Source organism: Oxyura jamaicensis, chromosome 1 (assembly GCF_011077185.1).
Source record: "Oxyura jamaicensis isolate SHBP4307 breed ruddy duck chromosome 1, BPBGC_Ojam_1.0, whole genome shotgun sequence".
NCBI classification, from domain to species: domain Eukaryota; kingdom Metazoa; phylum Chordata; class Aves; order Anseriformes; family Anatidae; genus Oxyura; species Oxyura jamaicensis.
In genome coordinates this window covers 132,751,467-132,777,291 of record NC_048893.1, presented here as the reverse complement: position 1 = coordinate 132,777,291, position 25,825 = coordinate 132,751,467, and the positions used below count along the sequence as shown (strand labels likewise).

Below are 25,825 nucleotides of genomic sequence, written 5' to 3'. Positions count from 1 at the left end.
TTTTTTTTTTTTTTTTTTTTTTTTTTTTTTTTTTTGCATTTTGCTTATCTATTAATCCAAAATGTTGCAAAATGAGGATGAACTTACAATTTCCTTCTTTGGCAGCAATAACAGGTAAAAACAGGGAGAAATAGCATTCCCAGTGCTTTGCATACCAAATTGGCTTGGAAAGTCCTGTTTCCAAGGTCATGAATAATCTTTGCTCATCATCACATGATGGCTGATCACTCCTGTTCCTTTTTTATTATTATTATTTTTATTTTTACAGATGATCCCTTCTGAATATCTTGCTGCTGGCATAACTGCAACATGTACCGCTGAGCTGTGTTTTTGCTGTTGTGGTCTAACAAGCTGGAGGGAAAGCAACTCACTTTCAAAAGTTTCCTGTCACTATTTTAAGTGTTCTTTCCTCTGGGAAGATAGTATTAATGTAGAATGATGCCTGATTTCTTGTTTCTGACACTTGATCATCCCCAGAATGTTTCTCTCCCCAATGGCAAAGTTGTTACATTTCTCTGAAACCCCACTCCTGTGGTACACCACATGCCTAGATCTCAAGCCACATGGCAGATCCAATATACTTCCAGCCTAGGAGATTACAAGAAGATGTGTATTTTTAATATTATATGGTTGCTCAAGGACTATATAGGACTGCAAGTGCACCCACAGGCATGTTTGGCTGGACCTCTTGGCACCCAGGCACATACCCCGAGTACGATGGCAGCTGCCTGGGGTCAGGTAGGCTGTGGGGGTGAGGTGCAGACACAGCACTCTCACTGCTGCTCCCCAGACCCTTACTCAGAAAAGCATTATCTGGGAGATCCCTTCATATCTCATAAAATGCAATTCCTTCATGATTACGGTTACGTATCCAGGCATGGTATGTAAACAGCAAGATTCCCCAAAAAATAGACTTCCTAGGCTTATTTTCATTAGATGGCTCTGTAAAACGTAAAGCTAAACAGTTATCTCTGACACCTGCTCTACCTTTTATGCAATATAAGACACAAAAATTGAGAAAAAATGTAAGGGGACAAAGGCCACCATTTCTAAAAGAAAAATAAACAAATACTTATTCACTCAAGTACATACTCATTTATTCATATAAGAGGTCTAGAAAAAAAAATAAATAAATACACAAAAAATAACACAGAAAGCAAAAACTGAAAATTATTTTCCCCAATTTAGAAAGAAAGAAAGAAAGAAAGAAAGAAAGAAAGAAAGAAAGAGGTGTTAAGAGACTCCATTAGAAGAGAGTGAAAGATGGATGCAAGAATTATTATTTTTGAAGTTCATTACAATGTCAACACAACATGGGAGTTTTACCAAAAGCAACAACAACAACAAAAGCTCTCAAGACCTGGGAAGGATCTCAAGGACTCCAGAGAGCTGACCCACATGCCTGTAATCAGGCTTATTAATCAAGCCACTGAAAGCAAAGAACAGTTCAGTGTTATAGGCAATAAAGATGGTGAGGGATTTAAAGGGGAAGATGTATGGGAAGTGGCTGAAGTCTCTTGGTTTGTTCTGCTCAGAGAAGAAGAGACTGAGGGATGGCCTCATGGCGGCCTGCAGCTTCCTCACGAGGGCAGAGGAGGGTTAGTGTGGTGGTTTTACCCCACTGGGCAGCTGAACTCTGCAACTACTCTCTCACTCTTGTCTTCAAAGAAAAAGGGGGAGAAAATACAATGAAAAGGGCTCAGAGGCTGAGATAAGGACAGGAAGATCCCTCACCAGTGACCATTATGGGCAAAACAGACTCAGAGTCGGGAGATTAACGTAATTTAATGCCTATCATTAACAGACTAGGACAGTGAGAAACCAAAAGCAAACTAAAAACACCTTCCCCCCTTCTTCTATGTCCTTCCCATGCACAATGCAGGGGAACAGGGAGTGGGGGCTGCGGTCAGTCCCTAACATTTTGTCTCCACTGCTCCTTCACGGTCCCTCCCTGCCCCTGCTCCCCATGGGGTCCCTCCCACGGGATGCCGTCCTTCCCCAGCTGAGCCTGCGGGGGCTGCCCACAGGCAGCAGCTCCTCAAGAACTGCTCCCACACGGCTCCGTACCACGGGGTCCATCCCCCAGGAGCAAACTGCTCCAGCACGGGTCCCCCACGGGTGGCAGTTCCCCCCAGACCTCCTGCTCCTATGTGTTGAGGCACATTTTTTCCCTTTCCTAACTCTGCTCTCCCAGAGGCCCATCCAACATTGCTCCCTGGCTCAGCTCTGGCCAGCAGCAGGTCCCTTTTGGAGCCGGCTGGAGCTGGCTCGGATCTGACATGGGGCAGCTGCTGGGCTCTGCTCACAGCAGCCAACCTGTGGCCCCCCTGCTACAAAATCCTTGCCATGTAAACCCAATACAGGCAGGTGCTGATCTCTTCTCTCTGGTGATCAGCAACTGGACCCAAGGGAACAGCATGGAGCTGCCACGGGGGAGGTTCAGGCTGGATATCAGGAAAAGGTTCTGCACCGAGAGGGTGGTAAGGTACTGGAACAGGCTCCCCAGGAAAGTGGTCACATTACCAAGCCTGATGAAGTTCAAGAAGCATTTGGACAATGCTCTCAAATATAAAGATTTTTGGATAGTCCTTTTTGGAGCCAGGAGTTGGACTCAATGATCCTTGTGGTTCTTTTCCAACTCAGGATGTTTTATGATTACATGTTTAAAAGTTGAAATATGCTTAAATACTTCAGGAGGAATTGCAAAGCGGAAGTTCAAAGTCCTGCATCAGGGGAGAAACAGCCCCGGCCACCAGAACATGCTTGGGACCACCTAGCATGAAAGCAGTTTCACATAAATAAATAAATAAATAAATAGGCATCCTGGTGGACACAAAGTTGAAAATGAGCAAGCAATGTGCCCTTGTGTTCTGCTTTAACTCAGCAGGCAGCTCAGCACCACACAGCTGCTTACTCACTCTCCCCTGCTGGGAAGGAGGATGGGTTGAAATAAGGACAGTTTACTAGGTAAAACAAAAACTGTGCACAAAGCAAAGCAAAACAAGGTATTAATTCTCTATTTCCCGTTGGCAAGCAGATGAGCACAAACTGGAACCCAGGAGGTTCCCTCTGAACACCAGGCAGCACTTCTATGCTGTGCAGGTGATCAAACAGTGGCACAGGCTGCCCAGAGAGGCCGTGGGGTCTCCTCCTTGGGGATCTCCAAAAGCCTCCTGGAGATGGGCCTGGGCAGCCTGTGCTGGGAGGCCCTGCTGGAGCAGGGGGTTGGAGGCCTTTTCCAACCTCAACCATTCAGTGATTCTGTAAATAGTCAGTGTTCTTGCTTGGCTTACAGTTGATCAGCATATTTTTCCTCTTCATCACTCACAGAAAACCTGACTGCTGTCTTGAGAGACAAATAATTGTGACTGTGTCTAGATCTGAGATCTAAGATGAATAGCTATCATCCACGTGATAAAGCCCAGGAAAGCATGGCACATAAGAGTCATGGAGCTTCATGATCTCAGTCTGATTGTTAGCTTGGAGACTTGTTCTATTCATGATAGCGTAAAAAAAAAAAAAATCTGAAAATGTGTATTAAAAAAGGTGCATTGTTTTTCTTCAAATAATATCAATTTTATACTCCACTGGAGCCAGGTGAGTTCAGTGATATATCAGTGCACTGTTTTTAAAAAGTATTTCCACAGAATCTGGAATTGTGTATACCTGTAATTACACTATCATCAACATTGGTAATTGTATATTAATACCCTGCTTCTTGCAAATCATAGTCGAGAAGCACGGGCTAATCTTTGAATTGCTAATATAAAGTGCTCTCAAAAAATCATGTTACAGAGGTTTGGGGCTGGACATTGCAAAAGAGTGGAAATATTTTCCCTTAGTTCCTCTGTATCTCAGTGGATTCTTGCTAAAACAGGAATGACACCATCCCCTTCTCCCACAGGAACGATGTGACGGTACACTCATTCAGTTGTCTGAAGCACCTATAGCAAGGAGCACAGGAAGAGTCACAGGAACATGTACATCATCCAAGCTGAGCTGGGATAAGGACCAGCAAACAAGGGAAGAGGCGTCCCACAGAACAGCATGATGACAAAGAAGGGAATAGCTGATCAGGAAGTGACTTCATCTGTCCTGGTCACACAATGACCAGTGAGGAAAAGAAACAATATTTTTAAGACTTATATCACACTGCTGATTCACAAAAGGTGCAAGCTAATGTGTAACCCATGCATAGATGTGCACACCTAATATGTCTTTACTTTTGAGACTGTTACTTTGTAACCTTACCAATGTACCATTAACAATTTTGTTAACATTACTGAAAAACTTTGTCTTATTCCCACACACAAAATAAAAATTGGCATGTTTTAAACTAATAATAAGAATTAAAAAAAAAATAGCCTGACTAAAACAATCTTTAACTTTTCAGCTGCGTTTATCCTACAAGGCCAAAAGTGAGCATTTGCTGTCAGAGAGATGCTCACAGCTTTGCAGTCTTTCAAAAACTGTGCAGTCTTGTACTGCTCTCTCAGCATTAATAAATATATGAAGACTTTGGATACTTCAAAAAAAATTAAATAGATAAAGCACATCACTGAAAATTGATTTAGCCAGTTTCCAGCCCTTATCTATATGCTTCCCCATGGTCAAGTAAGTAATGGTACTGTTTCTGTCTTGCATCAAGGACTGATGGAAACCAAATGCATTTTACAAAGACGAGTGGGAGAATAGTGATTGTGAGTGGAGCTACAAAAGAAGACGTTTAGAATGTATAAATTTGTCCCATGACTGCTGACCGTATTGATCCCGACCCATTCCTGTCTCATTTTCATTGATAGAGGACTTAGTACTAAAAGAAAACACAGCGTTTCTTATAATGCTTTTGCTGATTAATGATATGCAAAGGAGTATCCTTATTAAATATTCTCACAAATGGCTGTAGCGAGGTAAATATTCAGAGAGGACTTAACATAGCGCCCAGTACTGTCTAGGCTCTCCCAATTAGCTTAAGAGAGAAGTTATTTTTTGGTGACACAGATGCCAGTGTTCAAATACAAACACAAAATAAGCTTTGTCTCGAGGGAGATGCAGACAAGTAAGTTCCTAACTCTACTCGGAATCTGCAGATCATATCTTTTTTTTTCCTTAGCTAGAAAGGAATTAAATGCCTGTCAAAAGAGGAGACTGAGGGTAAGATAACTTTTTTCTTTTCTTTTCTTTTCTTTTCTTTTCTTTTCTTTTCTTTTCTTTTCTTTTCTTTTCTTTTCTTTTCTTTTCTTTTCTTTTTCTGGAATTACTTACTTGGGCTACAAAGAGCTCAAGTTCAAATGTCCTCCACACAACACTCAAATCCCAGGAGTGGCCATGCTGGCCACTGAGATATGCTGATGGGAGGTTCTTGCAGCCTATTTTGCTGAAACTTTTTCAAAATTTCACTGGATAAGGTGGAGAATCAGACCCATCAGAGTGCTGCAGAAGCCTGCACAACACAACTGGAAGAGGCATGTGAGCTCTGCTCTCTTAAGTAACTATAAAAGTTTCCTATAAAGTTAAAAATCTTTCAAATATGGCAATGAGAATTTCCATTAAATATAGCCTTGTGCCCACTAATCAAAATTTTGCAATGTGGGTTAGAAATGTTGGTTCATCTTCCTTCCTGAGGAGACTGGTCTTCCTCAGACTGGCTCTTAAGCAAAATCAGAGAAAAGAGTGACCACAAGTTCTTGGGTTTTCAACATATTAAAAAGTCAGTATGACAAATGCTCCATTTCTGGTAGGAAGCATTTTTTCTTTTCCTTCTGTTGGCCCACACTTCCTTTGCTTTCCTTACATACATTTCTGGGACTGGCCTCCCACTTCAGTGCCTTGATCTCTCCCTGTAACACTGTTGAGCTAGCAAGTAGCAGTAAAATAAGAAGAAAGGATGAAGATATGGGGGTTTGGGAGAGTAGGGAGGGCTGCATTTCTGGAAATTTCAATTCAAAGCATTACTAAAAAAACTTGCCACTCTGTCCAAGTCATTGGTATCCCAAAGGAATACTCTGAAAAACAGAGATATTTTACATATGGGATATAAACAGAGGCCTGCTGGGAACAGGTATCACTGTATATTCCTAGCTAAAGACAAAGAAAGTATGGAGAAAGAAAAGTGTTCTGATGGACTTAGCAAACAATTAGCTGTGACAACAATTAGAGTAGTAGATTATATTGTCTGCAGTGGCCTGAATATATTTTCTTCTGCTGGAACTGGAACAGTTCTTAAAACTTCCCCAACACTCGGAAACAGGTGTGTTTTATGAGACTGGGAAAGCTAATTTTGGAAGAAAGAATTGTGAGTCTTTGGCATCAAGCCAGTTATAGTTTGGAAAGCCAAGGCTGATTTATGGAGAAAGTTTTTTTTTTTCTGCACTTACTTTTTTTTTTTTTCATTTAATCTCTACTGCATAGAACTGGATCAGGGCAGCTACCACTCAAAAATGTCCCTGGGAAGGTAAACAGCACGTTACACACCTCTTTGCATGCAGATGTCAGCTTCCTCTGCTAAGCTTCTATTTGCTGCTTTTCCATAAAATTTCATGCTGGGTTATATTTTGGCATAATCAAGAAGAAAATGAGATGGGAATTCGTAAAAAGAAAGATTCAGCAACATGATAATGGAATGTAATGCTGCTGCTGTTCCAAAAACCGGGGCAGGGAAGAAGAGGGAGGAAAATGCTATCAACAAAAGACATTTGTTGTTCTTCATTTCTTCATAGACATATTTCCTGGAACTTCATTTCCCCAGACAGATCATTTGGTCACTCCTTATTTCATCAATAAGACCAGTTGCTTCAGTGATTTTCTTACAGTCTAGATGTCCAAGAACTTGCAAGGTCGTTGAATACCACATTGAATGCTACCTGGAACTAAGTTTTTCTTTAAAGTGGTTGAAAGGATAATGCCAGATTCAACGGCTGATACTGAAGGATGTGTACATCTGTGAGCTGGGTCTAACCACACCAAGAGTTAATCGAGCAGATCCCCCAGCCAGCAGAGGCACTCACCTCAGTTAAATTCAGTCTAGCTATGGTTGTGAACTACAGATGAACAGCATAAAAAAAAAGGCCCTAAAAATCAAGTCTTCCCTTGGCAACATCCATTCATTACAGTGCTCACACAGAACTCTGACCAGGTGTCCTTTTGCTCTTTACTGCTTCTCCAAGGAGTTAGGTTAGTGTTAACATGACATCTCAGCTAGCTTGGCTGCTAGTGGTGTAGTTCCTTATTATAGGTTCTATACTGCAGCTGAAACAAGACTGCGTGTCTTATTAAGAGCTGGCTTTGTGACGCATGCTTGGAAATTCATAACTTTTGTATTTATGAGGCAAAGAACAATATCATTATCTTGTCCTAGAGTTCTCTCATAACAAGATTTTGCTGTACAAAATTGTAACCATTATTTCCTTCCTCTGCCACTCTTCCAAAGACTTACCTAACAGGCTGCTAGACTGATTTGTATAAAGACCTAACAGCTGTTCCCTTGCTATGATTTTCCCTTCAGGGCTGTGGAGTGTAATAACTTTCTGTAAAAGAAAAGCAAATTAATCATGATTATTTTTCAATGCATCCTCACTCCTCGTACAATTTCTCATTAACTATTTATCATGGAGGCACTACAATCATTGGTGATGACAAATGCAAAGACAACGGAGTCATCACCTAGTTTTGAGGCCTTCTTACTTCTGCTGCTCAAGGAAAAAAAAATATCTGGCTGTAAAGAGAGTTTTGTTTTGTTTTGTTTTTTAATTTATTCTGTATACAGGACAGGTAGTTATATCCAAATTACAATGAAGCCTCAGGGGAGGATACTAAGTGAGACACAAGCACAGGTTGTTTGTTCCCATAAATGATATTATACACTTATGTATATAGCAATATATGGTTAAGAAGTGATCATTTCTGCATACCCATTGCTGAATTAAGAGCACGAGCACAAGTGGTAGTTTTCATCACAGCCTGAAGCACTCAGGCTCTGCCTATTCAAGTTGTTACAAACTGCTCTTTCCATGGTCAAGTTGCATGACCTCTGTACTGTGGCCAGTTGCTTTTTTTCCCCAGCAGAATGGTCCTGTTATCTTCAACACACTATAGAATTTTTCCTGATTAGAAATCTCATGTTGCCAGCTGCGGCTTCCTGACTACCTCAGCGGCAGGGCCATGGAACAGCTCACACATACATTTTACGTACGTCTGTCTCTTCACCTGCTGCTCTCTGCAGAGAGGTGCACTGGAGAAGAAACTGAAGCTCTGATTCTCTGTCACCCCTTATTTCACGGATTTGTCATCCCAACACTACATTCCAAGTCACCGTGTGCAGCTCCACATCCAGCTTGGCCACACCGTGTAACTCCACAAACACCAGCCTCTGCTGTCCCAGCAGCGTCTTGTGCTCACCTAACAGAGAGATCAGTGACTGGCTTGTATGCAGACAGCTCTCCCGTGGAGGTGACTTGGCTTGTGGCAGGGTGTTGTGCCATAGCCTTCTCTCTGCCACAGCAGAGGTCTGAGACACTGTGGGTGCAGTTTGCAGTCCTGATATTTATGCTTTATAACCAATATCTGTTAGAGTTTCTAGGGCATGACAGGTCCAGGCACCCACTACATCCAATTGCAAAATGCCTGATGAGAGAGACAGGGACGTGAGCAAGTCACTAGTCTTCTTTCTCTTGTGCCCTGGATTATAGTTTGATCATTTCTTCCAGTCAGATGGAAACAAGATGAAACTTTGGAAGAATCAAATGGTGTTGAAAAGAGAAGAAAGCAGGAGCACTGCCCACGGGAAACATGATGGGAGATGTATGGGAATGGGGAGAAGGAGCTCTGCCCAGCTTCCTTTCTTCAAGGCTTCAAGAACTTTCCTCAGTACTTAGCTCTATCGGACTAGTTATCCTTAACAGGAAAAGCAAAGGACCCACTCCAGGAATTAGTTCATATTTTCCAGTTTCCTGGTAGTAAATAACGGAAATGTATTTGACTGAAGGTATCAGTCAACACAGAGGTGTGTTTTCTTCCTTAAAGCCAGGAAGTCCAAGTAGCTGATTATTTTTTTTTTTTCTGCTACCCTACTCTTGTGATTTTAAGTATCTTAGAAGCTTCAGAAATATTGTGAGGTTATCTTCTAATTCCACTTGGCAGATTACAAATTGGATTGTGAAATTTGCCTGTTAAAAGTGAAGGTTTATTTTTGTTAGTTAGTATTTATCAATTGTAACTTCTGATTTTCCTTCCTCTGAACTTCACTTAAGTCAGAAGAAAACACATAGAAATTCAGATCTTAAAAGAGTAAATTGCTATAGGAGCCCAAGATAAGATGTCCTGTATCTGCAAATAAATAGGACTAGGAAATAACCAACAATAAATAAAAGTTATTACTGAAATAACTTTATTACTCCTCTAGGAAACCTTGTCAAGTCTGATCAAGCTTACTTTAATAAGGCATAAAACACCTTTTCAGAGATGACAAAGTAAGCTTGTAAAAATGTTAGAGGAGTGAACCTCTAAGTGAATTATAGCCCTCAGCCTTTGCAGTCAAAAACAGATATAACAGGATTTTTGGAAGAATAAATAAATAAATAAATAAGTCAACCTGACAATCTTGGGGTTGTACCTGCTCATTTTATTCTAAGACACCAACCCCAGGACTGAACTTTTAGAAAACCTAGATGTACCACGCCTGCCACATTACTCACATGAAAAGGGAAAAGTCTCATGTCTGAAGGATCTTGATGGAGTCCTTAAATGAGTTAAAACAGATGTTTTCAAAAACTGCAGGGTGTGGTGCATGTAAACAAAGGGAAAAAATGACAAAGCTGACAAACAGGAGATGGCTATGAATCACTGCATGTTATGTGCTGAAAATGCAGAGGGCATAAGCAAGAATGTGAAGATTCCAGAAGAGGGAAGCAAAAAATAATTGTCAACAATTTATCATTTTGAAGTAATTTATCAACATTTCTCACCCTACATCTTGTTTTGAAGCAATCAAACCATATGAAGAACAGATGGGTGACCCACTACCTTGAAAAAGTCATGATGGTAGCTGAGATCAGCTGCGGCCTCGTCCTAACACAGCTGCTAGCTTTCATCTCTGAGCTGAGCAAAGCCTGAAGAAATTCTTGGTTATGCAATTCATTCTGTCTGCAGCCCAAGTAGTTCATTTATAACCACTGCTTCTCTCAACGGTGGGCTGTTAATTCTAGCCCTCACGACTTTGTGGGGAGTCTGGAGTGGAAATGACACATTGTTTGCAGTAATTCAAAAATATCTCTATATATGGTTTTGTCATAAATTTCAGCTCTTAGAACCATGTGATTAAGGGAGAATCCTTTGTGTTTTTTTTTTTCCCTTCATTTATCACTGTCATGGTTTTAGAGAAACAGTTGACAACACAAACTGTGAATGGTAAGTACAGAGTACAGTAAGACAAAATGCACTGACTTCGATTTTATGATTCTAAGCCACTACCATAGTTTCTTTTGTTGTTGTTGTTTGTTTGTTTATTTGTTTTATAATACAACATATATGTAGTGGTATTAGGCTTGTCCTATGCAGTCTGACCCTGCTTGAGCAGCAGGGTTAGCAGTGAAATCACTTCCAACATCAGCAGTTTCGTCTGTGTGTCTTCAATCTCAGTCACTTCGTTATAATTTTAAAGGGGTTCACCTCATAAACAGAAATGACAAATATTGCTTTCTGTTGCTATGTGCTGATCATTTCCCAAAGGCCTCCCCCTGTGAGTGCACACATGCACGCTGTTACTCACACACAAACACAGGCACAGATGGTCCTTGCTCTTATCTAGTCTATGCAAATAACGACTTGGGTATATTAAAAAGAATAACCAGAATTACGTTTAAATACCTGTGTCAGAAAGATAACGTGAGCCAATATGAAAATGACATTTCATTAATCTTATTAAGTCAGTGACAAACATGAAAAACATGAATGTGCCGTTCTCAGAATTCTCTCCAAAGCAATTTGTTATGTGCATCTGGATTGTCACATATTTCCTCCAAAGAGGTAGTGAGGTCTGTGAAACAAGCCTTCATATGCAAGCCCTCCACCTCCCATTTCTACTGTGATCATGCCTCTGTGGATCTGAGAGGCACAGCATTTCAGAAGACTCCTAAAACACGGACGTACAGTTTAATTCACCATTTCCAGCAGCCTTGTGTCAACATGTCTTGAGTAGAGCACCTGTCGTGCCTGAACTTTGTGAATCTGAAACACAGTATGAGATCAGTTGATTAGATTGCACTATGCACTGTACGGAAATAATAAACTACAAGTTATGTTTAAAGTAAGCAAGCACACCTTGCCATTTTTCAAAATAGCTCCTTTACACTGGCTCATATGTTGCCGAAGATGCTGGCTTCAGAGCTCTAATGAAAATGTAAACAGTGGCTGGCCAACTACCTCTAGTTTTAGGGAAACTTCTCCCAGCAATTTCTTTCTGCTCTGAAAGCTGTAGTACTAAGAAGTGTTGCCTAACTGTCTTTTATTGGCCAGATTGCGTGCATTTCTTCAGGAAGAATCTTCTTCTGTTTGTTTGATTGATTTTTTTTTTTAATTTTTTTATTTCTAAGATGAAAGCACTGAGAATTGTTTTGAATGCAGATACCTCCATGAAGTGCACTCGAGATTGTAATGTATTTACGGAGAACTCTAGAAAGGAAATCATATACATTCATATACATATTGTTAACATACAATAAAAAATAAAGTTTTATTTCATTTAAAGATGTTACAAGGTGTTCAGTACAGTGGCTGCCCAACAAAGAAATCCTGCATTAGAGAGAACCATAGGTCCAATTACAAAAATATTGGAGTTATTAATCCAACAGGAGCAATACCAAATAGCAAATGCCAAAACAATCTTTTGAGAGAATATAATACATGAATTGAAGCTGTTTCCACTTTCTTTTTATAGAAATCCTAGCCTATCACAAAACTTGTCTGTTAAGTACGTCCTAAAACAGCTGAGTGTCAAGCCCACACTAATGAAGAATTACTCTGCCAGAACCACAAGCCTCTGGAATGCACGGCCTGCAGGGAGTGGTAACCAGTAGTTGAGAAGCTGTGAAGAAGACTTTGCACTTGCTCATCATCTTTAATGAGTGTTTTATTTTACCCCTTCTCCCATTCAAAACCAAGGACTCTATTTCCAATTTCAAGTGCCTCTAAATAACACAGAAGGAAAGGTTTGCAACCTGAGACCCAGTGTAAGCATCTTTCAGTATTTTCACTAAGCAACTCTCTTTATGTGAAAAGTTACTCAGTTTAACAGAGCTGCTTGCATTAATATTATTTATTTCCTTGCTATGTAAACCTAAATGCTCTTTGAAGTTGCCCATAAAGAAACTATGTCTGTGGCTAGAGGAAATAGTCCTTAGTTTATGGACTAAGTATCTGCAAATGAATGCGTATCCGAGACATCAAGATTAACGTTGCCCTCATGTATTACTCTGCGCATTGCAGTGCTTCAGCATTGAACATATACAAAACTCACTTAGCTGGTACCTAAGCAGCAAGTCTGAGGTTCCAAATGCTATATTTGCTGAGCCTCCCTGTAACCTTTTTGAATTTAGCATCTGGAACTGCATCAACTCCATCTGGCTCTTCCGAACATATGTGGCAATCCAGCAGTATGAATGCGGTAATCTTTTTGAAAATCATCACCTGTCAAACGGTAGCCTGTTTTACTGGACAAGTTCAACACGTCTGTCTTACACCATGACATCTACCTAATTTGCCACTCATCTCGAGAGTGTTCACATTAGCATTTTACTGAAAAAAAATAAAAAAAAATCTTCTAGCTGCAAAGACAACTTCATCGCTTTAAGCTACTTAAATTTTCTTTCTGCATCCTTTTTCTTGGGAAAACAATGTAATTTAAATGAACAACCACAAGATTAAACAGAAAAAAATAATAACAATAATTTGCCTGTTCCCCATTCACAAAAACAAACAAACAAACAAACAAACAAACAAACAAAAAAAAACGTAGTATCACTGTAAGTTAGCTTTTCCCTCTACTTTTATCTATAGATGTGTTTATCTTTCTGGTCTACTGTCCATCTGAATAAACAGATCTCTATTGTATTACAGGCCAGCTTCATGAAGAGGCATAAACACAATTCGCAAGGGTCACTCTGAATTTTACCCAGAGACTGCCTTGTGCAAAATACAGAAGGAGGCCAAAGAGCTGGGGCACTTCCCTTGAGCACCTCCCCAGGCTGGAAGCTCTGAATCCACCAGACTTATCTCGTCCTTCTGCTTCTTACATCCGTGGCTGCTTTGTGGGAAGGTTTATTATAAGGGCTCAAAACATGCTTCTCACCCACTCCATACCATGGTGAAGACAGACTGTGAGAGCACAGACATACCATAGTACTTAGTACTCCTGAAGGATTGTCGAAGCAGTGCTGAAGCAACACACAGGAAAAGGTACACAAAGTAAGAAATAAAGTATACATTATTACTCTGCTTTTCCTTACCTAGTTAGCAAGTGGCATTCACATTATTTTCTCTAGAATGAATTTCCTGGGCAGAAACTAAAAATTAGTCTAGAACAAGGCAGCTATATTCTAATTGTAAAACCTTTGTTATTTTCCACGCAGGAAGGAAATGAAATGATCTCCAGCTATATGCGTGAGTCATACCATGCTGACAAAAGACAAATGGGCATGCTTATTCTGCAAGACTTTTTTTTAACTTCTCATTTGCTGTAACTGTTCTCTTAGCTTTCTCCTTTATACTGACATGAGGTGAACACAGCAAGAGAGCCCGGGATGTTTGACATGTTAGATTTGCCACAAGCTATGCAACGGTAACAGACAAATAATTCAGGATCTCAAAATTTGGGCCAGATAAAGACAGAGACTTTTTTAAGTCCATGCTTAGGACTCCATCTCCTTAAATCACATTTTAAGTACATTGTCTTGAGTACGGGAGTAGGAAAGCTTCGAGTTGGTGTTGTTACTACAGAAAATCTGCTAAAAGCTTGTCTGCCACTCTAGCTTCAGTATATTTTTAGTCCTGTCTTTCAGTAGCCTCAACAGTACCAACCCAACAGAAAGCTACGCATGCATGGGAGAGCTGGAGGTCCAGGAATAATGACAGTTAAATATTACGATTTTCCATAAACTGAAAGAGGAATTGACCAGTTCTACAGTAGTGGAAATAGGCTGCTATTGCCTACTCCTGCCTCAAGCATCAGGCTTTTGGCTTGCTAAGAAGCTGGACTGGTACTCAATATCCTTTTACCTAGGAGCAGCATTTTTGTATTCTGCATGGTGTGATGCATACTCGTCATAGAAATATAGAACTATATCTGCTTCAGTTTGAGAGAGGCTGCATCGCTCAACCAAGAGTCCATCAGGCAACCGGTCCCTTTCCTTCACTGGCAAGTTCATATGGAATCTCAGGTATTTATGATTTTCTTCTAAAACCATTACAATTTCTGGAGAGGGAAGGGGAGGGGAGGGGAACTATTCTTTCTCTATGTTATCAGGTGGTGATAACTTGATTTTTTGATCTGTGCAGTGTCTGGACAGGATGGAAATAGAAAGCCTCTACACTGCAGCTACACTGGTCTTGATGGATACCCAGCACACCTCACAGAGGGGCTGCTTCCAGCAGGACTAGGGACTTGGACAGACAAGGGGCTTTACAAACCCTAGACGCTAAGGCTTTGCCATGCACAAATAGTGCAGCAGGGAAGAGTACTTTCAGTCTGGCAAGACTCTCTGGGCTAAGTTTATTTATTTGGACTTCACTAAGGGCACAGTCTTAAACAGATGGTCCGTGAATTCCAGTTATCTGGTCATTTTTATCCTCTACGGATATAAATAAATCAATAAATAAATTGGAGCCTAGATAAAGCTTAGCAGTTATGCTCTCTGCTGCTAAGTCAGATTCAAGTCAACCAGTGTGGTACTTCAGATTTCTGCTTGTTAGAAGCCTGTAAAAGACTTCTAAGAATAAAGTAATATAATTGCATAGAGGAGCAAATCTCCCTTCAAGGGAATAATAACATAAACCACACCGTTTGGCATCGTGCCATTCAGCAGACGTTAGTACCAAGGAGGACTCTGGGAACAATCCCTCTTGACCGAGGTTTTGAGGTTTTGCTCCAAAGCCCTCTACCAAACCCAGAGCATGCAGGAATCCCATGAGAAGTGTGGTCCTCCACACCTTTGGGAGAACACATGCTCCAAGGCTGCTCTATCTCTCAGCAAAGCTCTCTGGAGCAAGGGAAGAGAAGAAAGGTCAGCCTTCGTTCAGCCAGAAAGTTCAGGCCCCTTCACGCATCCAGCTGAGTGGCTGTGCCCTGTGAAGTGCCCTTCCTGCAAAGCTGCCTTTGGCATGAGCCTGGGGCCGGGTTCTGCCAGGATGTACAGGAGAGGTGTGGAAAATACTGATGACAAACACTCACTCTTCCTGCCTTTGCACTGCTTCCAGTTTGCCTTAGACAGGACTGCCCTTTTCTGATACTTTATCTTGCCATACTCTCACTTACTTCCAGAGGGTAATTGCTTTGATGTGCTGATTTTTCCCATGTAGTATTTGATCTTTGGACAAAAGGCTCCAGCAGGCAGTTTTAGGAGAGCTGAAATGCTGACTTTGCAATCCCAAATAAGCCGGTTACATCAGACAAAAGCCACTTTGTGCCATGACTCATTTCAGATTCTCCCTACCAAATATTTCTTATGCAGAGTCCAGCCTTGTTCTCTTATACACAAAGAATTAAATTCTGTGCCTGTATTTCCTTCTGGCCTTTCTGCTGGCACACAAAATTATTCAAAACAAGCAGACCAGCCTTGGAGGCAACACAAAGACACCACTAATAGCACTTGCTATCTAACCTGCAAGGCCCCTTTGCATTTCAGCACGACTGTCCAGAGCATCCAAAGATGGCAGGAGCTAATCTTCTTCCCATATCTGAACCCCCCGTTGAGGTCCTTCTTTTTTTTTTTTCTCCCTTTACCAAGGAAAGTTTCTTAGTCAGCTGTAGGACAAACTCTAGTCTGTGCCAACCTGCCAACACTGAATTTTTAGCTTTCCAGGCTTTTCTGCTTTTTCTGCTTTTGGAGGAGGAGAACACCTCTGTCAGTATCTCTACAAACCTGCATTATGTACAGTGGTCCTGACTAACAGCTGCTGAAGGATATTTCTCTTCACAAGTGCATCAAGTGGTGCTGCAGACTTTAATGTGACCTTTGCACCTCCATAAACATATACAGGCAAATGCCTGATAACTGTAAAACAAACCCCAGGGGAGGTAAAGCACTGCTCTGTTTATAAGCTCGTCGTTCTGTAAGTGAAACTAATGTACACACAGTTGTCCTGCTCCCAGGAAGCTCTACTCATCACAAAACACAATTAAAATATGAATAATTAACCTATTTTATTGTATACAATTTGGGACAAAACAAGGCTACAAAGAGGAAATAAAATCCAAATCAATACATAGTTCCTACAGATATGAAGACTTTACTTCTAGGTTAATTCTGACCGGACAGCTAGCTGTCTTATAACTTCTGTTGCTGTAAGTAAACCTGCCATGCATCTCCCTTGACTGGCATAATGCTGCATTTAGAAGTACATCTTGCTTTGGTTACAGCTCACCATTCACATGTTTCTATGAATATTTTATGAAAGCAACGTAAGGTGTGACAAAAGGCAGTCTTCCTGGCTGCCACTGCAATTTCAAAACAAGTCCCCTAGATGTTATTTTCTCCTTACCAGTACAGACGGACTTCTTGTGTAATAGCCATGCCTTCAGTTTTGGGGCATCAATGACTAACTACGTTTACCCAGAAAGACAGATGTGCTCCACAGCAAGACGATAGCACATCTTGGTTCTCAGTCACCTTGGTTATGGGACAGTTCAAATAAAGCTGACACAGAATTTTTCTTACCGATCATCCTCGTGACAGCACAGGCCAACTTCAGTCGGCTAACAACAGGAACCCTCCCCCTGAAATGTCTGTAAGCAACCAGCCAGCTGCTTTGAACAACTGCACAAAGATAAAAGCAAAGCAAATACTTTAAATTCTATGCTAAGCCTACAGAAGTAATTAGAGAAGTATAATCAACATAAAAAGCCATGCTGAAGATGACTGTTTGCATATGTGCTATAGACAGCAAAATCAAAATTATAGATATTATAGCACAGAATTTATAATAGAGATACACAAACAAACCAGCCAGGCACTGTGGGACTGGCCTTAGAGTTAAAGATCTGAAGGTTTTTTTTTGTCTTTAAATGACACATTTTGTAACCAACTGTTATTTGGGACTAATTTTGTTAGTTAGATTCACAACAATTTAAAAACAAAGGTACAACGACCTGAGGCTGGAATAACTTCAGTTTTTCCACAGTTCCTTTTTCATACTGTATTTAGTCAAAAGATTACAAGTCCAGTGCAAAAAATAAAATAAATAAATAAAAAATCAGCTTCAATTGTTTGCAGCACAAACTATGCTGACCTTTTCCAGACAATTACATAAAGCTCCAATGATAAGCAGTAGGGATCCCTATTAAAATATAACCCACGGCTTTTGTATGTGTGCATGCCTTCATTTTGGCCCACAGCTATTGGCTACACGGAAAAAAGATTTTATGAAGAAAAACAACAGATACAATAAATTCCAACTGCAATCAGCTTCCAAGTATGAATGGCAAGCATAACCACAGTTGAATCCCACATTTGCTTAATTGACCAGGGATGGTCTGAGACATCTTTTGTCCTTTATACTCAGCTCAAGCTAGGCACACTAGTAAAAATCCTGCTAATCTGTTTTATGAGTCATAGACATCTTTGTTCTTTGCGCTTTGCTGACAGTTTCCTTTATCTGAGGGTGGAGAACGAAGAAAGTTTCAACTCACGTCTAAGATCTTTATGGCACCGTGCATGTGCCCTACCCAAGCGGCAGTGTTTTCCTGCGCAACATAATGCTGCGGATGAAATCAGCTGAAAACCACAAGCAGGAAATCCCTTAATGTAAATGACAGTGCTGTGCTTTAGTCTTTATAGGCAGCGTGTTACAGCTTCTCAGAGATCCTGTTGCTCAAATACAGTGCCCACTGCAGATCCTCTTCCTCTTTTCTCAGTCCTTACTACAAAGTGGAGGTAACTGAGAAGGCTTTTGGCTGCACCTTTTTTAGCATACAGGCTAGGCAGCTGCAGTTTTATTTTAACAATGAATGTAGCTAAATCTAGCACCTAACGTTTGCATGCTGGCTCACAGATGCAGTGACTACAGTTGGGAAATACATTATATTGGGTTTCTGTTAGCAGACAGCACCATTCTGTGGAAAAGCAGTGGCAGCCTCTCCTCCGTATTCTAGAGAAGATTGGACTTCAGCTCACTGCTACTCCAGCGGACTCTTCCAGCAATAGCAGATATGCAGAAATTCCCCAAATTGCGTATGAGGATGGCAACACAAATGACTTTTTTTTTTTTTTCTTGAAAACAGACTTGATGACACAATCAGTAATGCGTGCATATTCACATGCCTCTTTGCAAAAAAGTCCTACTTTGAAAGAACATACTTTGTGAAGATGTGATGATTTTCTTCCACTCGTCCATTCCTAAGGCAGGTTTCCTAGCTCTTAAATAGCTTGACCCCAAATTAATGCTGCTGAGTAAATCAAGGGTCTGCAAGTCAGACGCCTGAGAATTTCACCAAGCAATCAAGTGCTGATTTTTGCCTTCCCACACAATAAACTAGAATACATGAACAAGAAGGCAAATAAACTTCTAGTTTTACAGTTCTAGATGGTACTAGCTGGATAAGTGATTTTACATATTTCAGATTAGTTGTGCATATGTTATACTTTTTTAAACTTGTAAAACCCTTCGTATCATTACATAAGTGCCTCACTGAAGAAAAACTGCTATCTAGGGAAAGGCAACTTATGTTATTACTGTGAATTAATACGGTAATTAAACTTACCCAGGAACTCACAGGAATGAGGAAGATGTTAAATGAAGAGACAACAGGTTACAGCGTCATTAATTTTATAAACAAAGAAATGCTGGAAGTGATATGGCTATCTACAAGACTGGTATAAAAAGTTAAAAGAAGACCTGGAACTTATTATTTGTAAATAAAGATGAAGAGGCATGTGCAAGAACAGCACAAACGAGACATTCAGCTGTTGCCAAGTGAGCCATTGCAGCCTGAAAATAAAACAGTAGAACTGATATGCTGAGCTGATGTTTTCTTTAAATCCCATTGTGTTTAAATCCCATTGAGTTTAAAAAGTTCACTGCAAAAGCACTGGACCAGAACAGAACTTGTCAGTTCTGATGCATGTTTGTCTGCCACCTCACACTCGGCATGCATCCTCTCCTGCCCAGCATTATTTCTGAAGCAGAAAATTCATTACCATAAGACAAATGGATAAGCAAAGCTCTATTTTCCTTCTCATTAGCCATCCTTAGGATGGTGAGTAGAGTTAATGCAGCAGAGAAAAATACTGTGGAACTGAAGGTGTTTCAGAATATTTTAGCTGCACTTCAGACAGTAAGGAAGAGCTGCTTCTACCTGCTTCTCCTCCGTGCCATCTTCAGCAGCACCGAAGAGGAACTGGAATCGGGCTAAGAAGCTCTTGTCGAGAGTGGCTGACAGAGGGTGGGTGATATGCGATGACACTTCTGTACAAAGTTAAACCTCTGGAAGCCAATGCTTGTTGCTTGTTGTTGTTGTGTTAGAAAAAGAACATGTTGTAAATATCTGATTTTTCTGGTGTTGCCCACCTTGTGCTGCCAATTCCCCAGCATTGACCTGCAACAAGACACAGATGAGGTTCAGTGTGGTACCTGCTCCCGCTAACTGCACAGCCTCTGGAGGATGTTGCAATAAAGTTTTGGTCCATTACTCAGCTCTGGTAACTTCTACTGAGAAGACTGACTGGTAGCCTTCCTGGTTCTATATTCAGGAAGACTGAAATTATTCTACTTCAGTGCAACCTGTGGCCTGCTCAAGTCATCCACTGCATCAACAATGCTTGCATCCAAGGGTTTTATCCTGAACATTTTAGCTTGTTAAAAAAAAAAAAAAAAAATAGAGCTTCATAGCAGGAAAGTCAATTTTTTATGGTCTCAAGGGCATCAGTCCACTTATTGAGCTATGGAAATAAACAAGAGGAAGAGAGTCTGGTATTTTCAAGATCACAGCTCAGGAATACAAACGGGAATCTCAGCTACTAAACTCTCTGTTTTCATCACTAAACAATCACTGCCTTTGCTCAAAATGTGGAAAGTCCTCTTTCGAACATTTACAGCAAACAAAAATAATTTGTGTATTCTGTACTCAAAGGCAGTGGCACCTTGTAGGACTTGGCTAGTTTAATTCTAAAAGGATGGCTCATTCCCCACAGTCACACTCCCAGTATTCACAGACGCTACGTGCAGCTTTCTTTGCTTTTCTCTGAAAGTTCGTCAGAACTACAGGCCTCAGCTGTTCATAATGCCCTACTGCACAGCAGTCTCCTGTAGGAACCCATGCTAGCAGGATGCATCTGGAGGGAGGCGACTGAGGTGGCAAATATATATTTGTCACTCAAAGCCCAGCTGTGTGCACAGTTAGTTCTTACTAACATGCAGAGAGAAAGAAGTTACAGCTTTTTTTTTTTTTAATATTTTATATTTAGTATTTGTTTTAGTATTTTAAAATGTTTATTTCTGCTGATGTATATATATATGTCAGATGTCAACTAGAACTGATAATAGTAAAATACATAATAGTAGTAGAAGTGTCCTGGACAGTTCTATAACCTTTGCCTCTACTCTGAGATTTGGTCAAATCATTTCAGCATGATTTCAATCACTTTCTTAGCTGGCTTTAAAATACTTTAGTCTTTCACTGTACTCAACAAAGCCCAAACTGATGCATAATCACCTTACTCATTAGGGTTTGGCCAGGTTTAGCACAAGAAATGAGATGCATTGCCAATTTTTATGCTGTAATATCATTATGCTGTAATATCATTAATAGATATATATTCGTGGTTTTGATCCTTCCTCCACATCTGATCACACTAGGTAGTTCTAGCTTCTTTTAAGTCTTGGCAAGCATAAAGCTGTATATATAGAAGCTTCAGCTTGATTTTAAATTGATTGGTGTCATTGCTTTTTAAACGTTCAATGACATTTCAGCTTGGTTGCAGACAATTCTGAAATTCACTCCTTCCCACAGAAGCACAAACAAATGCATAGCCTCTTACAGCCTATATGCCCACACATAAACACCAGCAGAATCGGGGCCTTTACCCATCATACAGGTTCTCACTCTCTTCCCAAACAGATCATGTTATTTTCAGAAGACACGATGGCTTATTAAAAAGGATTGCTTTTAGCTACTCTCAGCAAATTATTAACTCTTCCCTACTCCTTAAAATAAGTGCACAAAAGGATATATGAGCAACAACAGCAAGTTCTGCTGAGTACATGGTACCTTATACATTCGATTTAAGCAGATAGATAAACCATCCCTCTTGACTTCAGGCAGACTATATCTATAGCAGGCTGTATCTGTTCTGGATACCTGAAAACAGTGTATGACAAAAAGAAGGCGAAGCAATGACAGGAAGGGCAAGCAGTAGTAGCGTTGAGATTTTTAACCTGGTAATAGCAAGCTCCACACGTGGAAATCTGTTCCTATCAGGATTGGTGAGATCTCACTCCAATCCCCATCCCTGCCAAAAAAGCAGGCAAATTTGTTCCCATTTGTTTAAGCTCTCTGGTAGCACTCTGGGCATTTAGGAAAAGAACAGTGTAAAAATAAATGAGTTGGAAAAATGGATGTGGGAATGACAAATGCATGAGCTATTCTTCTCAAATGGCACTTGCTTTCCACATTTCTTAAATTCTATGGAGAAGTTATTCACAGCTAGTGTTCCCAAGGGAGGTACAGTTATGCTAGCTTGTTTTATGAACTCAGATTTTATAGGCTCAAACAGAAAATGCTGTATTGTTTGACTTAATGACTTTTCCTACACTAAGAAGACAGGAAAAGGGGGTGTTCCAGCTGTGGGGTTTGTATTTAACGTACATACCGTTTCTCCTCATATTTCTGCTGCCTTTTTTTTTTTTTTTTTACTACCACTTAATTTTGCAAGGCAGTAAAAATTATAGTAAGTTTACTTTAGTAAGATGCAGTTAAGTTCTCTGTGTTTCCTTTAGTTTGTAAGAGAAAAATATTACAAGAAAATAATGCAATGTTGTGTATTTTCTTGCTCAGAATTACAGTGCAGATCTGCCCCCAGGGATCCCAGAATTAGCAACAAATTCATATACAAGCAAATAAATGCTTATTCATAAGGTGTCCTTTAAGGAAAAAATAAAACAGAACTTGAATTCTTTACGCTCAGTAAGTGCCTTTCTGTTATATGTGTGGGATTTTTTTTTATTATTATTTTTTTCCCCTCTGAGGAGACAGAAAGACAGAAGCAAACAAGAAGCAAATATTTAACAGAGAATAGGAAGAAAAACTATTTTCCTCTGTAGTAAGGAAATAAAAAAATGCCTAAAATGTTATTCCCTTCCTGCAACTAGCTTTAAATTACAACTTTTAAAAAAGGAAAGTTCAAGTGTGAATCAATCAATGAATTTGTGAAATATGTTATCACTTGCTGTAAATTGAACCATGGAATAATTCAAACTTCATTTAGTTTCTTCTCATCTGGACTATGACGTAAAAATCAGCGACTCCTCAACTTTTTGTTTTTTTCCACTCAGACGAGTATCTCAGCTTCTCCACGGTTATACCCTTTTTTTCCAGCAGTGCTGTATGGACAGCTGCAAGGGAAAGACACAAACATCCATCTTTCAGGAATCAAACTCAGGAAATCAACTTGGTTCACAAAAAAAGAAAAGTGCACAAGGACAGCCAAGCATTTCTGTGTCACGATCCAAAAAAAGCTGTATGAGCTGAGGAGGGAGCCTCGTGAGCTAGCTAACAGGCATCACCAAGCACAAAGACACAGACTGTCATCTGTTCCTAAACAGATGACGAGATAAACCACAGGAATGATCCAAAAGCAGGAAATCTGCTCTAATGCTGGAATTTAATATTTAAAGAACTGCTCAGGACTTTAAAAGGGAAATAAGAACACATGTCCTATGCACCTTCTTAAAAGTTGTGGCGGGCACTTGACTAATTGGATTAATTTGTTCCTGAGACCATGGATGACTAGTAATTACTTTAATTGTCCCATGTGTAAAAGGGGATCTTTTGTGTATCTCTGAAGATTAACTTGAAACGTAAATACCCATGCTTGAAAGACAGGCATTGAACGCTGTGTGGGGGCAAGGGGACATGGTCTGTGGGGAGGCAGGAGGTAACAAGCATGCAACATGCTCAGGTGAGTTTAAGGTAGAACAACCATTTTGTTCAAAGCAGAAACAGCTGCAGACACTAACAAGGGTCTGGAATCTGGATTCTTGGGCTACAGGTAGCACTCACTAGTAAGATATACTTAGATTAAGCAGTACTATTATTACTCTGTGGAGGTGTAAATTAATTCCATGTATTCCCTCATTTAAAGCATTGCACGGTTTCTGCTGCCATGATTTTTTGTTTATATAACTCTGCCTTTTTGAGACTGGACAGTGTCTACCACATAGCACAAGCACAAAATAGTGTTTTTCTATACACACAAGTGACTTAGTGACTTGTACATCTTTGGGTCACTGAGTCCATAGCCAGACTGTGCAAAGACCTCTGAGAGGCCACTGTCCATCAACCTATGCCTGGGCCCAAAGCATTCATTTAAAAGCTTTGAAGCTGAGCATAACAACAGTACACTTCATAATGCATTCTGGAGCAACTGCTTCTTGTATTCTGCTACAAACAACTCGAATGGCACATGCCTGCCTAGACTGTAGGCTGCTGAAATTGCCAGCAGCATTTTCCATAGCATCTTAATGAAGGATTTTTACATGGAGATCCAAGTGACAAATACAGAGATGTTTTTGTTATATCAGTGCAGCTCAGAAGATTTTGCCTTGATGTGATGTATCTAGCATGCATACACAAAAATCATTAGGAGTGAAATGCCTTTGCAAATGACTGCTAAATTCTCACCACGTTTGTCAGATCTGCTAACCTCTTTCAAGAATTCAGCTACACCCTAACTGTGTTTATGAAACTGAGCACTCACATAACCTATTCTATGCAACAGGTGGAGACTTAGAAGACAACAAGCCATAGAAGAAAAATTAGATCTTGTTAAACCTTGGTTTTCTTCCCTGCTTTAAAGCAGTTGTTTCTAACCTGAGCCCTCAGCACAGCACATAACCTGAGGTTACCATGTTGGATAAACTCTGAAATTCCTAAATCACGTCACTTCTATATTTCATGCACTCCTGTGTCAAAATAACTGCTCCTTGAGGCAACTGGTCCCATTTGTGTCTCTGGAACAGGTGGCCTTGTGGCACATGCTGGAAGAGGCTTTGGCAGAATGGTTCAGAGGGCATGAAGGAAAGCAACCACTTGTAGCAGCGATCACTCCGCACTAGATTCCTGAGGCAAGGAGGGCAAACACATACAATGATATGTATGACTGTTTACCCCAATCCTTACAGGAAAGATACTTTTGAGAAGCTTGATTCCAAAACAACAGGACATGCACACATGAACTTGAAAGGAAGATTTTTCAAGGAAAGAAGAACTTTCCACACGTTTCTACCGTCCAGACAATGTCAGTACTGAGAATATAACAAACAGAACACTGGCTGAAAATACAGGCATTTCAAAATTGTTTTACTTCTTGAGGGTTTAATAGTTTATAGAAATGAGCTATTTTTCCTTAGAGGAGACAGTACAAACAGCAACTAAAATATTAAGTAGGATTTGTTCAGATGATATAGCAAATGATACCAGTACCTGAACTGCTAAAACACATTATCACATATTCCTGTTTTACAGAATAAAACACGTCCAATATATGACAGAAGAGACTAAATTGCATTCGTTTAAACTCTGAAGGATGCAGCTTGATCAAATAGTATAAATTGCACATGGCTTTTGCTTGTTTAAGAACTGGTTTAGTCAGTTTTTCTCCTTCCTTCCTTCCCCTCTAAAGTGCAGAGATGAATAGAATTTAGCATCAGGAAAAAGAACATACAAAACGAGCCCTAAATTATCATCTTAAAATTGAGCTATTTTACCCTTATAAGTAAAAATAAAATAAATTAAAAAAATATATATTGGACTTCAAAGGTTTTTCAAAAGGAACAAACACTTCATTACTGAAAATGTCACTTTACTCGAAACAGGAAAGGTATTCCATGTTTTCTAAGCAGTAAGCCAAATATTTACATTAAAGTAAAAGAGACTTAAAATATTCAAAACAGTTTCATGATGAAATGCAGATATAGGAGAAACAGGTTTAAAAAAAATGTGGTAGACAGTGAAACTTGAATCTCAGCAGTTAAATTACAAAGACAGATTTCTCAGCTATTATCAAACTGTCATATTACTAGAGGAATCAAGACATACAGCTACATAGAAGACCTACGTAACTTTCATTGGATACCTCCACTCCACAGCATATATACTGTGTAAGGTTTTATCTTCAAAAACAACAAAAACAAAACATTTTCAGTATAATTGCTAGGCCCATGTTGAGGTCTATATAGCATACTGCTACAACTAGGTTGCTTTCAACATTTATACTAGACTAGGTATTTCTAGCCCTAGGACTCTATTCTGAGGACAAACTCTTATAAATAGCTGTCTAGACAGAAAACAAAACTAAACAAAAACACAACACCTACCTTACTAGTAAAGATACTATAGTCTTCT

At 40.0% G+C, this 25,825-nt stretch overlaps 4 long non-coding RNA genes across 5 annotated transcripts in view; 2 read left to right on the top strand and 2 right to left on the bottom strand.

Annotated features, from left to right (window-relative positions):
- LOC118158175 overlaps positions 1-622 on the top strand; it is a 4,426-nt gene extending 3,804 nt beyond the window's left edge. The window contains exon 3 of the long non-coding RNA XR_004746813.1: positions 269-622. This is a non-coding gene — a long non-coding RNA (uncharacterized LOC118158175). The remainder of the gene's footprint in view (positions 1-268) is intronic.
- A 2,416-nt stretch (positions 623-3,038) lies between these two features.
- On the top strand, positions 3,039-19,647 carry LOC118158125. Its single transcript, XR_004746803.1, has 3 exons — positions 3,039-3,096; positions 7,833-7,835; positions 19,636-19,647. It is a non-coding gene; the product is annotated as an uncharacterized LOC118158125 (long non-coding RNA).
- Positions 10,891-11,369, bottom strand: LOC118158067. The gene is made up of 2 exons (XR_004746787.1): positions 11,317-11,369; positions 10,891-11,223 (listed from the first exon to the last, which is right to left on the bottom strand). It is a non-coding gene; the product is annotated as an uncharacterized LOC118158067 (long non-coding RNA).
- On the bottom strand, positions 11,448-25,825 carry LOC118157895. Of its 2 annotated transcripts, XR_004746750.1 has the most exons (4): positions 25,798-25,825; positions 16,926-17,024; positions 13,166-13,427; positions 11,448-11,475 (listed from the first exon to the last, which is right to left on the bottom strand). It is a non-coding gene; the product is annotated as an uncharacterized LOC118157895 (long non-coding RNA). The 2 variants fall into 2 exon arrangements; XR_004746747.1 differs by lacking the exon at positions 11,448-11,475 and having other exon boundaries at positions 12,979-13,427.